The 14665-nt window shown below is 39.8% G+C and overlaps 1 pseudogene; it reads left to right on the top strand.

Moving 5' to 3' along the window:
* The first annotated feature begins 12491 nt into the window (after positions 1–12491).
* On the top strand, positions 12492–14402 carry LOC129516821 (non-POU domain-containing octamer-binding protein-like; annotated as a pseudogene).
* Positions 14403–14665: the final 263 nt, after the last annotated feature.

The raw sequence follows: 14665 nt of genomic DNA, 5'->3' as shown, positions 1-14665 counted from the left end.
GTGTTAGTATATTTGTGAATCTGTTGAAATAAGAAAGCCAAGGAGTAAGCACAAGGAATAATAAAGAGAACAAGCACCTACAACAGAACCCTCAGGGACAAAAACAGAAGCAAAACTGTTGTAAGCAACAGAAACAAATTTCAAAGGGTAGCTGGGGCATTTCAACCCAAATTTCAACAGCTGGGATTCCAGAGTCAGAAGCAGGTGGTGGAGGATCCCATCCCTGTTTCAGGTGGGTAGCCTAGAAGAATCAAGTATGGCCTTGGAAACTTCATGAAGCTCTTGTCTCATATTCACTATACCAGGCAATCTCTGAACACCTCTGTTTGATCGCTATCCCCACAGGTGGCTTTAGCAGTTCCCAGTCATCTATATTTGTGTGGAGTACCAAAAGATAAGGACTCATTTCCTTGCCTCCTCAGAAGATGTTGAGGTTATTTTTTTTTTCAGCAAATAGTACATAAATCTTGAATCACCATCACCAAAACTAAGGAATCTTAAGTTTTATTTCCTCCTGCCAATATCTGTGTTAGCATGTCAGGCCAGTTAAAAAAAAAAATAGCCTTGTTTTCACACATGATCATTCAGTACTATTTTGAAAGTCCCAGTTGCAGTCTCCCTTTAGAAGGCCTTAAGACATGGCCTTCCAGAGAGAGAGGAAAAGGAAAGGAAGGGTAACAGAGGGACCACCACATGCCAGAGAGATAGAGAAAAGAAGGAAGTCATTCATCTGACTCATTTTCCTGGCAGCATTAATTCATGATTCTTGGAAACTTTTGTCAGGAAAGTGGGAGGAAACAGTTCAAGAATTCATAGAATCATTAAAAAAAAAAAAAAAAAGAAGCAAGGATAGGGGTATACATTGCATCCAATGTCCAGTTCTATCATTTCATAGATTCTGAAGAAAAGACAATGAAGAAAAGGAAAGGGGAAAGAGGATAACATTTACTGCAATCCTGGTCTTAGCCAATTATTTTATATATTTGTCATTTCATTCATCCTTTTAAAAAAAGCTATGAACTAATGACATTTCCATTTTACAAAGATGGAAACTAAGGATCAGCAAGGTTTAAGTACCTGTTCTAAGGGCACACAGCTAGTGAATGAAAGAGCCAAGATTTCAGATTTTTCTGGATCCAAAGCCTCTTTCCACACAGTGGTACTGGAAGGTTAAAAGACTGTCTTAGACAACATAACCAGTTAAGGGAGGGCAGCCAGGTCTCCTGACTCCCCACCTCATAGTCTGGTAATACTGCAATTTCCTTTTTTTTTTAAGTGAGGACAAACGACACTGTGAATTAAATACACCATTCAGCATGGTGAACATCTATCAGTTTTTGCCTGCCCAACCCTGCTTCTCCCACCTTCTCTCCAGCCCCTGCTTCATGTCTGCCCCAAATTCACCTTTGTGCTGGACAACTCACTGACCCTAACTTGACAATTTCCCTTCTCATTTCCTCCCCTCCCAAAGTATCGGGTCCTTTCTCTCATTCTCTGTGGGTCAGGTGTCTTCTAAGGAACTGATACATTCATTTAAGGAATATGTTAACTAATAAAGGCTTAATGCTTTGATGTATTGTAACCACACAGCCATCATTCACATGGTAATATCCAGCTACACTGTAGTAGCTCAAGGGATTCAAGTGTAGGGAATATCAAGCCTGAAGGATATCCAATGAAGGGTACTACCTTCAGAGGCTTGGGAGCTTTTTAATCAGAAATTTTAGACTTATGCTAGTACCTTCTTCCCCCAAACCTGGCTTCTAAAGTAAAATGCATTGTCAATCAATATGTATTTCTTGACTACCTATAGTGTGCTTAGCACTGTGCTCGCACTCTGGAGAGATGACAGGTGAAAATGAAAGATTTTAGGCACCATTCCTCATGTTAAGTGGCTCCCACAAAAATATTCATGAATCAAGCATGTTGGCATCCAATAACCTACTAGATATCCTGAAACCATCTCAGACTCAACATTTCCTCCCTTTTCCAGTAAAAGCTCCACGTTATGCATATGTGAAAACCTGCATGTGTAAATTGGCTCGTGAGCACCATCCTCCCAATAACCTAGATACAACAACACCTCTGCTCTTTTCTCAGCCATTCAGTTGTCTGTCCTGTCAGTTCTAGCTCAGCCATGTCAATTAACCATCCTCCTCTTCCTTTTCTCACTTGCTGCGATTTTCTCACTTGCTGCGATTGTGATCATCTCTCTGCTCAACTGTTAAACTGATCTTCTCCTCATTTACAGTCTCTTCCTCTCTTTACTAGCCTACTTACACCCTGGTTTAGTTTAACCTTCCTTAAGTGCATCTCTGTCTGCGTCACTACTCTGATGAACAGTTTACAACTAAATTCTGTGCCTGGCACTCAGAACCCTTCATGATTTGGCCCAGGCCTATCTTTCTAGTCCTAGCCACCATTCACTGCCCTTTGATAAAACTTTGTTACACTGTATTCATTGAGCCAATTCATGTTTCTTACAGGACAGGAATTCCTGCTCACGTGCCTCAGTCTATCCCTTACCCAGGGAGGCTTTCCTTCCTCCTCTTCACTACACATCTCCCCCCCAAATTGTATCCATTCCTCAAGGGTCTATTACCATTTCCACAGAAGCCACTGCTCTGTCTTTACATGCTCATAGGACTTTATCTGATTATCTAAATGGATATGCCAAACAACCACTACTTAGTCTCATAGTTATTAACGTATATGTCTCATCTTTTTGCTGGCCTGGAAGCTCCTTAAAATGCAAGACTAAAATTTAATGCCGATAGAGTCAAATGCTTTGGTGGTGGAGAGAAGATCGATATTGCTTTCTATCTGGACAAGTCCGGGACAAAAATAAAGAAGGGGTAGATTTGAATTGATCCTTAAAGAATGAAGAAAATCTGAATGTATGAAGACTGAAAGGGTCTGTTCATGAGAAGGGGCAATGGGGTGGGGGGGCAATTTTGAAATAAGGCTAACTTATATATGATGTTTATAAAGAAAAGAGTTGTATAGTTTGTTTAGAGTATGTGAAAATTTGCTTTCTAGTTCACCAAAGTGCTATCAGGATATTTAATTCTTTAAGCATAACATTTTAACTTGCGTTGCTTTTAAACACAAGTAGTTAAGAGAGGGATCTTGAGGTGTTTAAACAAACACCTCAGATAGAGTACTTTGACTAGTGATCTGTAGACTATGTTATCCCCCTAGCACTTTTCAAGATTGGCCTGGAGAAGGAAAGAAAGGGAGTGAGAATAGCCAGCAACATTGGCTCGTGGCAATGTCTAGGCAACATTGTCTAGTGACTTGCCAGCCAAACAATCCTTGCAGTCTACTAGAAGAAACAGTGTGCAAAGAATAATAAACTCATCAGTGAGAAGATGCAAAAAGATCTAAATTGGCCTTAATCCACATCTGAAGATTCAATTATTAAGCTTGTACAGCAGGTTATTAACTCGTGTCTTATATTGCCACACATTTTTCTATAAATTGTCTTTGGTTGAATTATGAACACAAAGAATCTTCATGAAATATTTTTAAAACATGCATTGCATTTTTTTTTAAAGATTCCACTTATTTATTCATGAGAGACACAAAGGGAGAGAGGCAGAGACACAGGCAGAGGGAGAAGCAGGCTCCATGCAGGGAGTCCGATGCGGGACTCGATCCTGGGACTCCGGGATCAGGCCCAGAGCCAACAGCAGACATTCAATGGGTGAGCCACCCAGGTGCCTCATCCATTACATTTTAAAAGTATGTATGCTGCCTCACTGCTTTTGTGTTACTTCTATTATTTCAAATAAAATGAAAGAAGAAAAATGATCTGTTTGGAAAATTCCATTGAGGAAATTCGATCATATCTTCATTCAACAAACATTTATTGCGTACTTCCTTTATGTCAGTCACTTTTTTTCTAGGCACTGAAAGTGCAGCAATTAATAAAACAGACAAAAATCCCTGCTTTGGTAAAGTTTACATTCTCGTATAGAGACACAAGCAATAAACAAAATCAGTAGGTAAGTTATGTAGTTAGAAGGTGGTTAGTGCTATGGAGAAGAATAAAATGGAAAAAGGGGAGGGAATAGCAATTCCAAATAGGATGATGAGGGAAGTCCTCACAGAGAAAGTAACATTAGAACAAAAAAGATTTGAGAGCCCTAAGCGAATTGGACATGTGATTATCAGGTGGCAAACATTCCAGACAGAGAAAATGACAATTACAAAAATCTTTATATGTCCAGTTAGGAAATGAATAAGTCATAAGGACATAATATACAGCATGGTGACTATAATTAATAAAACTGAATTTATTGCATTTTTGAAAGTAGCCAAAAGAGTAGATCTTGAAGGTTCTCATCACCAGAAAAAAAACTGTAACTATGTATGGGGACAGATGTTACTGGATTTATTATGGTGATCATTTTGTAATATATACAATTACTGCATCATTACATCATATACCTGAAATTAATGTTATCTCAATTATATCCCAATTAAGAGAAGATTTTGAAACAGAAGCAGATAATTGAGGAAATATAAGAAGGTCACCATGACTATTGCTGCCACTGGGGATTTGAGGCAGTAAGGAATACCTCTGGTACAATATACGAAGATGCCACAGATGGGGGAATATGTAGTTTAGACTGATGGGATTGGGGGTGAAAAAACCCAGGTATAATGATATGGAGTGACTCTTTCTATCAAATAATAGCCAAGAGAGGAGTTGGCCTCAGGATAGAGGGGAGTGTTACCTAAAATGAAATTACAGCCTTCCTGCCACAAGAGCCACAGGATTTAGGGAGCAGGTTAACGAGCATAGAGGGCAGCACCCAGCAGTACAAGGGTTGAAGGCTTGCTTTGACTTCCACCACTGGAAAGGCCCTCTTACTCTCCCACACTGGTCTCTCCCTTTTGCATGTGAGCTCCGTGGAGATCATGCGCACACAAGCACACATTGAGAAAGGGGTTTTATAAAAGTGCTGGCATTACCATGCAGTCTGCATGCTTCATCTTTAGCAAGGCTGGTTATGTTTTCTCTAATAGTTTAATCTTTCTCAAAAATTTGGCAGAAGGACAGACAGACAACTTGGGTTGGAAGACTGTTCCATATAGAAGGTATTCTGAGAAATGCTGAGAGGAGAGTGGTATCCCAATAAAAAGCAGTATACCTAAATCTAGGAAACTGAAGAGACCTGGGGGAAGACTGTACTTGAAATGAGTAAAATATAACAGTGTGGGGATGCCTGGGTGGCTCAGTTTGTTAAGTGCCCGCCTTCAGCTCAGGTCATGATCCCAGGGTCCTGGGATGGAGCCCCACACAGGGGCTCTCTGCTCAGTGGGGAGCCAGCTTCTCCTTCTCCCCCTACCTGCGGCTCCACTTGCTTGTGCTCTCTATCAAATGAATCAATAAAAATCTTTTTAAAAATGTGAACAAACTCTTGACTTTACAAAGGCCCTTACAATTGGTTGCATTCTTGAACAATATTCTTCTAGCATGTCGATAAACAACAAACCACAAATTTAACTTCATATCTTAAGCCCAGTATAAGCATTTAACTCATTAAATATTTTAAGATAGAACAAAAACCGAATTATTAAATTCCATTACCAAGTGTTAAAGATAATCTGTCTAAACCCATTAAAATATACATGCTTGAATGCTCCTTCATTTCAACGAGTTGGAAAACAAAAAAATGAAAAACTTTGCTTCACTAAAAATATCCATGCCAAATTGAAAATATGTATGGGGAAGTTGTCACTTAATAATAGCCAGGCAAATTCTTTCAAAATACCAGAAACCAATATAACAATAATTATTATTCACTTGAAAGCTCTGAGCTTAGCATGACTTCTACACTTGTGTGAGCGTTAGGTGATCACATTTGATTCTGTCGCATTTCACAGTAAAGCAGTGTCATGTATAATGATGTTATCAACGTCAGAAAAACATAACTATTGTAACAGGATATCTTAATCCTGCTAAATTAGTGGTTTGTCACTAATTTGCTACAGCACTAATTTTATCAAAGTACAAACACCTTGTACAGCAATCCACCTGCATTTACTAGGATTCAAATCTAACCCTTTTCTTCAACAACACTGCCACCTTCTGTTTAGTGTGGACTTTACTTTTATTTCTATGCCTTAAAGAGCCGTGAAATTCACCTGATTCGTATATACTTAAAGTTAACCATTAGAAGACCGTAAAAAATATCTAATTGAGTCCTCACATTCTATAGATGAGGTAACTGAAGCCCAAAAGTAGTAAGTCTTACAGACATTCTACTCAAATTAGAACTCACAAATTATTGATTCTCTTCTGGTTCTCTTCACGGAGACATATCTATTATTAAATCAGAGTGGAGATGTTTTATCAAGACCTTAATAATGGTTTTCTCCAAGCATGGGATTGGTTTATTTTATATTACATAAATGTTGTACCATGAGCAAACATTATGCTTTCAATTATAAAAGATTTGTATGTTTTCTGTATCTGGCCTTAAATAGAAAAATTGTTCTAAACCAGTAAAGCAGGTGATAACTAAAATATATATATATATATATATTCTTTTACTTTCTTTCACTTCTCAGTTACTAAAACTTCTGTCAAATAAGTCACAATTCCAGTGTAATGAAAAGGTTCTAGAAAAACAAGGGACAAGAAATATATATATTTAGGAATAACTAAATAAGAATTGTTATGGTATTTTATAAGTTGGTAAACCTATAGCTATATATAAAAGTAAGTAACTTTATATTTAACAAACTCATTTAGCAGGGTTGGGGGTATTTTTGTTTTGTTTTATACAAATTTGAATGTCTCATTTAGCTAGGTTGAGTATAAACAGGATTTGTATTTCCAGTATGAACCCCCCCCCCAGTGAGCATATTACATATTTATTAATATTTTATTAAGGAATATTGCATCTGTGCTCATGAAATGATATTGATCAGTTTTCTTTCCTTGTAATGTTGTCTGGTTTTGATATCAGAGTAATACTGGCCTCATAAAAGGAGGTTAACCTCTTCTTCTGTTTTCCAAAAGACGTTTAGCAAGATTTAGAATATTTTCTTTCATAAGTTTTATAGGATTCACAGGTGAAACTATCTGGGTCTGAAGTTTTTTCTGAAGCAAGGTTTCTATTCATAAATTCAACTTCTTTGATTGATTTAGATATAGATCTATTCTGATTTTCCATATCTTTTTTTAGTTCATTTTAGTAATTGGTATCTTTCAAGGATTCGTCCATTGCATCTAAGTTGTCACATCTACTGGCATAAAATTGCTCCTAAGTGTCCTCTGTTATCTTCTCAAAGTCTATAGAATCTGTAATAATAGCCTCTCTTTCAATCTTGTTGTTGGTGATTTATCTCACTTTTTTATTAGTCTGGGTCAGAGATTTATTGATTATATTGTCTTTTCAAAAAACTAGACTTTGGTTTCATTGTCTAATACTTATCTGATTTTTATTTTATTAATTTCTTCTCATTATTTTCTTCCCTCTACTTACTTTTGATTTTTCTGATTCTAGCTTCTAATAGTGAACATAGAGATCATTGAACTTAAACCTCTTTAAATGTCAGCATTTAAAGGTAATTGTATGCCTAAACCCTGCTTTAGCTGCATTTCACAAATTTTGATACATTGTATTTTCATTACATTTCAGTTCTATTTGCTTTTACTTCTTGGACCCATGTGATTTTTTTATTAAGATTTTATTTATTTATTCATGAGAGACACAGAGAGAGAGAGAGAGAGAGGCAGAGACACAGGCAGAGGGAGAAGTAGGCTCCATGCAGGGAGCCCGACGTGGGACTCGATCCCCAGTCTCCAGGATTATACCCTGGGCTGAAGATGGTACTAAACCGCTGAGGCACCGGGGCTGCCCAGACCCATGTGATTTTTGAGAGTCTATGGCTTAATTTCCAAATATTTGAAGATTCTTAAGATGTTTTTGTTACTGATAACCTATTTAATTCAGTTGTGATCATAGAACAAATTGCATAATTTTAATCCTTTAAAAGCAGTTGAGAATTGTCTTATAGCCCAGCATAAGGTCTCTTAGAGAATGTTCCATGTGCACTTGAAAAGAGTGCTTGTTCTCCCATTGTTTAAAGTATTCTGTTAATGACATTTAGATCAAATTGGTTTACTTGTTTTTTTATATCAACCAAGCCAATACTCGAGGATATATTTACTTTTTAAATTTTGTTTTCATAAATTTTAGATCACTGAACTCACCCTGGATTGTTACCCTATCAGAGCTGAATATCATTACCCAAGGTAATAAATCAGTTTGAAAGCTAGAGACCACATGATTTCTTAATGTCCCTTATTATTCTAAAATTTTATGATTAAGTTTAACATTAGACAATGTAGAATAGAAATCTTTATTGAATGGTCACTTGAAATTTGTTCTAAAATAAAAGATTAATAAAACTAAAAGGTAAAACTAAGAATTATTTATAATTTTATTATTTATAATTTCAATTATTTATAATTTTATAAGCAGTACTTATAATTTTAGATATAACTATAATTAAAGTAGAATAAAAGTGAACTTATACAGTGGTCAATGCATTTAGCCTATGGGCTTCATTTTAATTAACCTAAGTTACATGAAACAAAATTAAAGAGGCTTTGCCCCCAAACAATGGATTATGTTGCTTTGCTTCATTTTTCTAAAGCCTACTGATCTTTAATTTCTTTATTTATGCTATAGTTTCTTGCATAGAGTATGTCATAAAATCTAGACTGTCAATACAATTAGAAGTTAGTGGGCCTCTCTGAGATAATATGGAAACTGAATTGGGTACCCCACTGGAAAAATGTTTTCATTCCAAGGTCACAGCTTTACTTAGCTATTCTACTAATTTACTTCCTTTTCTACAGTCACCAATCATGGAAGGAAGGCCTAACATAGCAAAAGGGTGATTCTCTTCTAACCTTTAGTCCACCAGTCCAATCCTCCAACTGGATATAATGTGTTGGTGTTTAAGACATCTCTGTAATACAGCTTATCTTCCAAATTATGAAAATAAAGATCAGAAAGTGTAGCTATATTTCCCAAACAGACTTTAGCAATTCATTTTAACCATCTCAAGGTACCTAAAACTATTCAAAAAAAAATTTGTATTATTACCTGAATTCTACAATGCATGGTCCTAAGTCCTATAGTTTCCATTGCTCTTTCAGCAACCAGTCACTTGCATTTAGACTTACGGTGATGATACAGGTGGTAATCAGTAGATATTAGTTAAGTGAAAAAGGTTAAGTGTGTCTTATAGTAGTAAGAAGTCGGAAGTATTTACTTCTAGACTTTAAATGCATTATTATCAAATTAGTTGCACACTAATGAATTACTACAGAATCAAAGTATAAGAATATTTTAAATATTCTTCCTATGAAGGCAATCTTATTTGTATGACTTTATTTCTAAAGGGAAGTTCCTCATTGCTTAATAGATCAAACATTTTGCTGAGAAGCTTTTTACCTCCTAATATATAATGATGAACACATTTTGACAATTGATTGCAGATCAACAGAAATTGTTACTGGCTCTTAGCAGCAATTCAAAGGGAAAACACACACAATGCACAGTAAAGATCCATATGACAATATGCAGCAGCTTTTGCCATTTTTTATTTCACAGCTGAGGGGAGAACTTGTCTCCAAACCTCCAAGATTTCTTGGTACAGCAATAATCACTTTTTGCTGGGAATTGGTGTGTCCTAATTAATAGAAATAGTTTGGGGTAATTAAGCTTTACCACATAATGACATAGAGAAATTACCAACTTTTAAACAAGTCGAATACAGTAAAAAACACTTAACACCAAAACTACTAAACAAATTTAATTTTTCTCTGGATGCTTAAGGAGCTTCATATCTTGTGCTTCTATGTCATCTTATGAAAGCAATAATCATTAAATTATACATAAAGAAGGGATTAGAGATTCTATAGTAACAATTTGTTAATCATGGTGCCTGCCATGCTAGCAGCCCCTTCAAATGGAAAGTGCCTGTGCCCACAGCCTCTGTACAGTGGCAGCCTACGGCTGCTATTTTTTTTTTAATTTAAATTTTGTTAGATAACATATAGTGCAAAATTGGTTTCTGGAGTAGAATTCAGTGACTTATCACTCATATACAACACCCAGTGCTCACTGCAAGAAGTGCCCTCCTTAATACCCATCACCTATCCTGCCCATCCCCCATCCACTTCCTTCCATCAACCCTCAATTTGTTCTCTATCACTAAGAGTCACTTATGACTTGTTTCCCGCTCCTTTTTTCTTTCCCCCTTCCTATACGTTCATCTGTTTTCTTTCTTAAATTCTACATATGAATGAGATCATATGGTATTCGTCTTTCCTCTGACTGACTTATGTCACTTAACATAATACACGCTAGCTCCATCCATGCTGTTACAAATTGCAAGATTTCATTCTTTCTGGTGGCTGAGTGATATTCCATTATATATATATATATATATATATATATATATATATATATATATATACCACGTCTTCTTTATCCATTCATCAGTCAATAGACATTCAGGCTCTCTCCATAGTTTGGCTATTGTTGATAATGCTGCTATATATATCTGGGTGCGTTTACCCCTTTGAATCTGTATTTTTGTATTCTTTGGGTAAATACCGAATAGTGCAATCGCACTTCATAGGGAAGTTCTATTTTTAACTTTTTGAGGAACCTCCAAACTGTACTCCAGAGTGGCTGCACGAGTTTGCATTCTCACCAACAGTACAAGAGGGTTCCCCTTTCTCCAGATCCTCACCTATTGTTTCTTGTGTTGTTAATTTTAGCCATTCTGACAGGTGTGAGGTGGTATCTCATCCCAATTTTGATTTGTATTTCCCTGATGATGAGTGATGTTGAGCATCTTTTCATGTGTCTGTTGGTCATCTGGATGTCTTCTTTCAAAAGAATGTCTATTCATGTCTTCTGCCATTTCTTCACTGGATTATTTGTTTTGTGGTATTGAATTTGGCAAGTTCTTTATAGATTTTGGATACTAACCCTTTATCAGATATGTCATTTCAAATATCTTCCCCCATTCCACAGGATGCCATTTAGTTTTGTTGATTGTTTCCTTCCCTGCCAGAAGCTTTTTACCTTGATGAAGTCCCAGTAGTTCATTTTTGCTTTTGTCTCCCTTGCCTCCAGCGACATGTCTAATAAATTGCTATGGCTGCAGTCAAAGAGGTTTCTGCCTGTGTTCTCCTCTAGCATTTTGATGGATCCCTGTCTCACATTAAGGTCTTTCATCCATTTTGAATTTATTTTTATGTGTGGTGAAAGAAAGTGGCCCAGTTTCATTCTTCTGCATGTTGCTGTCCAGTTTTCTCAGCACCATTTGTTGAAGAAACTTTTTTCCATTGGCTATTCTTTCCTGCTTTGTCGAAGATTAGTTGACCATAGAGTTGAGGGTCCATTTCTGGATTTCCTAATCTGTTCCATTGATCTATGTGTCTGGGTTGTGCCAGGACCACGCTGTCTTGCAACAACTCTGTAATAGAGCTTGGAATCCAGAATTGTGATGTCTCCAGTTTTGTTTTCCTTTTTCAGAATTGCTTTCGTTATTCAGGGTCTTTTGTGGTTTCATAAAAATTTTTGGATTGTTTGTTCTAGTTCCATGAAAAACACTGGTGGTATTTTGATAGGGATTGCATTAAATGTGTAGATTGCTTTGGGTAGTATAGATATTTTTTAAATGTTTGTTCTTCTGATCCATGAGCATAAATAAAATGCTTTTCCATTTCTTTGTGTCCTCTTCAATTTCTTTCATAAGTGTTCTATAGTTTTCAGAATACAGATCTTTTACTTTAGTTAGATTTATTCTTATGTATCTTATTGTTTTTTGGTGCAATTGCAAATGGAATAAATTCCTTGATTTCTTTTTCTGCTGCTTCATTATTGGTGTATAGAAATGCACCAGATTTCTGCACACTAACTTTATTTTCTGTGACTTTGCTGGACTCATGGATGAGCTTTAGCAATTTTTTGGTGGAGTCCTTCAGGCTTTCTAGATAGAGTATCATGTCATCTGCAAACAGTGAAAGTCTGACTTCTTCCTAAGGTAGCTATATTACAAAAAGTTAGGGCAACACCTGTTCATTGAACCAAAATGATCATTTGATCCATAAGAAGCCAATCCACAATCTAGCCAGCAATCTATAATGTGTTTTGACATGAAAAAAATCAGCGTCTATCTTAGGGAATTTAAACTTGTAAAAAATATATATATTATAGCTGTCAGAGAAAGCCAGTGAAGACTCATGGAAAAATACAGGGTGTCGGAAACTGACAGCGCAATTTATGAGTAAACCAAAATCATGAGTAAGCAGAAAGAAGAAGGTAGAGAAAAGATATACAGAGAATGGAAAGTGAAGAATATAGTCAAGAGAGTGAGCAGAATTGAGCAGAGATATGAAAAATAGCTGTTACTCTGAGAACAGTCGGTAGCGGGGTGCAAAAATGCAGAGCAATAAAACCTTTAACTTGGAGAAGCAAAACCATACTCCAAGGAAGCATCATCAGCGTCACCACCGGCAGCAACAGCAGCAGCCACCGCCGCCACCAATACCTGCAAACGGGCAACAAGCCAGCAGCCAAAATGAAGCCTTGCCTATTGACTTGAAGAATTTTAGGAAACCGGGAGAGAACTTCACCCAACCTAGCCAGCTCTTTGTGGGCAATCTCCCTCCTGAGATCACTGAGGAAGAGATGAAGAAACTATTTGAGAAACATGGGAAAGGAGGCGAAGGCTTCATTTTTTTAAAAAATATCTTATTTATTTATTCATGAGAGACAGAGAGAGAGAGAGAGAGAGAGACCCAGGCAGAGGGAGAAGCAGGCTCCGTGCAGGGAGCCCGACGCGGGACTCGATCCCGGGACCCCAGGACCAGGCCGAAGGCGGCGCTAAACCGCTGAGCCACCCGGGCCGCCCCGAAGGCTTCATTCTTAAGGATTAGGGCTTTGGCTCAGTCCGCTGGGAAACGCGAAGCCTAGCGGAGATGGCCAAGGGCACTGGGCCACGTGCCACTCGGTGGAAAGCTGCTGCGGTCGTGCAGCCCCCGCGGTCGAACCCGTCCTCGCCGCGCGTCCAGAGCACTGCGGGAGGACGCCTTCCCCGTGTGTGGCCAGGCGGCGAGGTGTGTCGCCGGGGATGATGGAGGAAGGCCCCAGGAGGACGCACTGGGGAAAGCTCGGGCAGGCGCAGCGCACGCTCCTCCCCGCGACCGCGCTTCCCTCCCTCGCAGGTGCAGCCCGCGGCGCGGCGGGGGGGGAGGGGGGGGGAGGGGGCGGAGGGGGCGGCCCGGAGCAACGGCTCGTACAGAATCTGCAGTTTGACCCGGAGCGAGAGCGGCCTGCGTAGGCGGTGCGCGGGGGCTCGGCCTGCGGTGGAGAAGCCGCAGGCCCCGGGACCCCAGCGTCCAGGGAGCCCGCGGGAGCTGGAGGGGGTGGAGGCTGCTGGCCCGGAGCCCCAGGTCATGCTGATGAGACAGGATCTGATGAGGCGTCAGGAAGAACCTAGGAGTGCTGTGCCCGACACTGCGACTCCGAGAAACCACCGAGGAGCCGACTGCGATGCAAACGCACGAGGGTCTATTACAAGCTCGAGCTCGGGCCCATGTGTACCCCACACGGCGGAGCAGGGACTTGGACCCCGAGGCTCAGAGGCGGAGCAGCTTTCTAGGGACCAGGGCCAATGGGATCCGCAGAAAGTTGCACACTCATGTCGGTCCACACGCAGGTGGCCCATTGAATTACATTTTACCCTAAAGTATCCATTTGAACTGGCCTATCACTGAGCCGATTTCCGATTAGGGTGTGCCCCGGGCTTGACTAGGGCGGGGCAGCGCCCTAAGCAATAAGCAGGTCGGCGCAAGGCGGGGGCAGCACATCAGGGAGTCAGTCCTGCTCTGCTTGTCCGGGGGTGGGGGTTTTTGTTAAATTTCCTGGGTCCCACAGGAGGAGGGATTGCTGCACAACCAAGAAGCGCAAAAGCGAAAGCAACTGGAGCCCAGGCAGGAGGAGGGCGCAGGCGCCGAGAGGAAGAAATGACGCGGCGACAGCAGGAAGGACTCAAGGGAACAGCCCCTGATGCGGGAGAACAGGAGATACGGACGGACGGGCCAGATGGCTGTGGGCGCAAACAACAGAGGCGCCACGCCCCCTGCTCCAGGGCCAGCTGGTAGCCCAGCTCCTCCAGGACCTGCCACCACGAGGCCAGATGGAACCCTGGGATTGACCCCACCGACAACTGACCGCTTTGGTCAGGCTGCTGCAATGGAAGGAACTGGGGCAATTGGGGCAACCCCTCCTGCATTCCACCGTGCAGCTCCTGGAGCTGAATTTGCTCCAAACAAACGTCGTCGATACTAATAAAAATGTCAGTGTCTGGTTTCCCAGAAACCCTTAAAAGATGGACCCTTTTTGGACTATCCAGAATGTTGCCCTGGAGAAGTGTCAGGGATTCCTCCCAATAGTTGGGTGGTCCTTGCCTTGTACTACTCTGAGGGAGTTTACTGGAGGCTGAGGGCAAGGGAGGGGCGACAGCTAACAAATCAGGTCTGTGTGGTATATCGTTTAACTAATTGCTTCTGCGTGGTGCACTCCTGAAGTCTCCTGTGATTGTTGAGGGCCTT

This window comes from Nyctereutes procyonoides, unplaced genomic scaffold (genome assembly GCF_905146905.1).
Source record: "Nyctereutes procyonoides isolate TBG_1078 unplaced genomic scaffold, NYPRO_anot_genome, whole genome shotgun sequence".
NCBI classification, from domain to species: Eukaryota; Metazoa; Chordata; class Mammalia; order Carnivora; family Canidae; genus Nyctereutes; species Nyctereutes procyonoides.
Note: the sequence above shows the minus strand (reverse complement) of the source record. Positions and strands in the feature narration are given on the sequence as shown.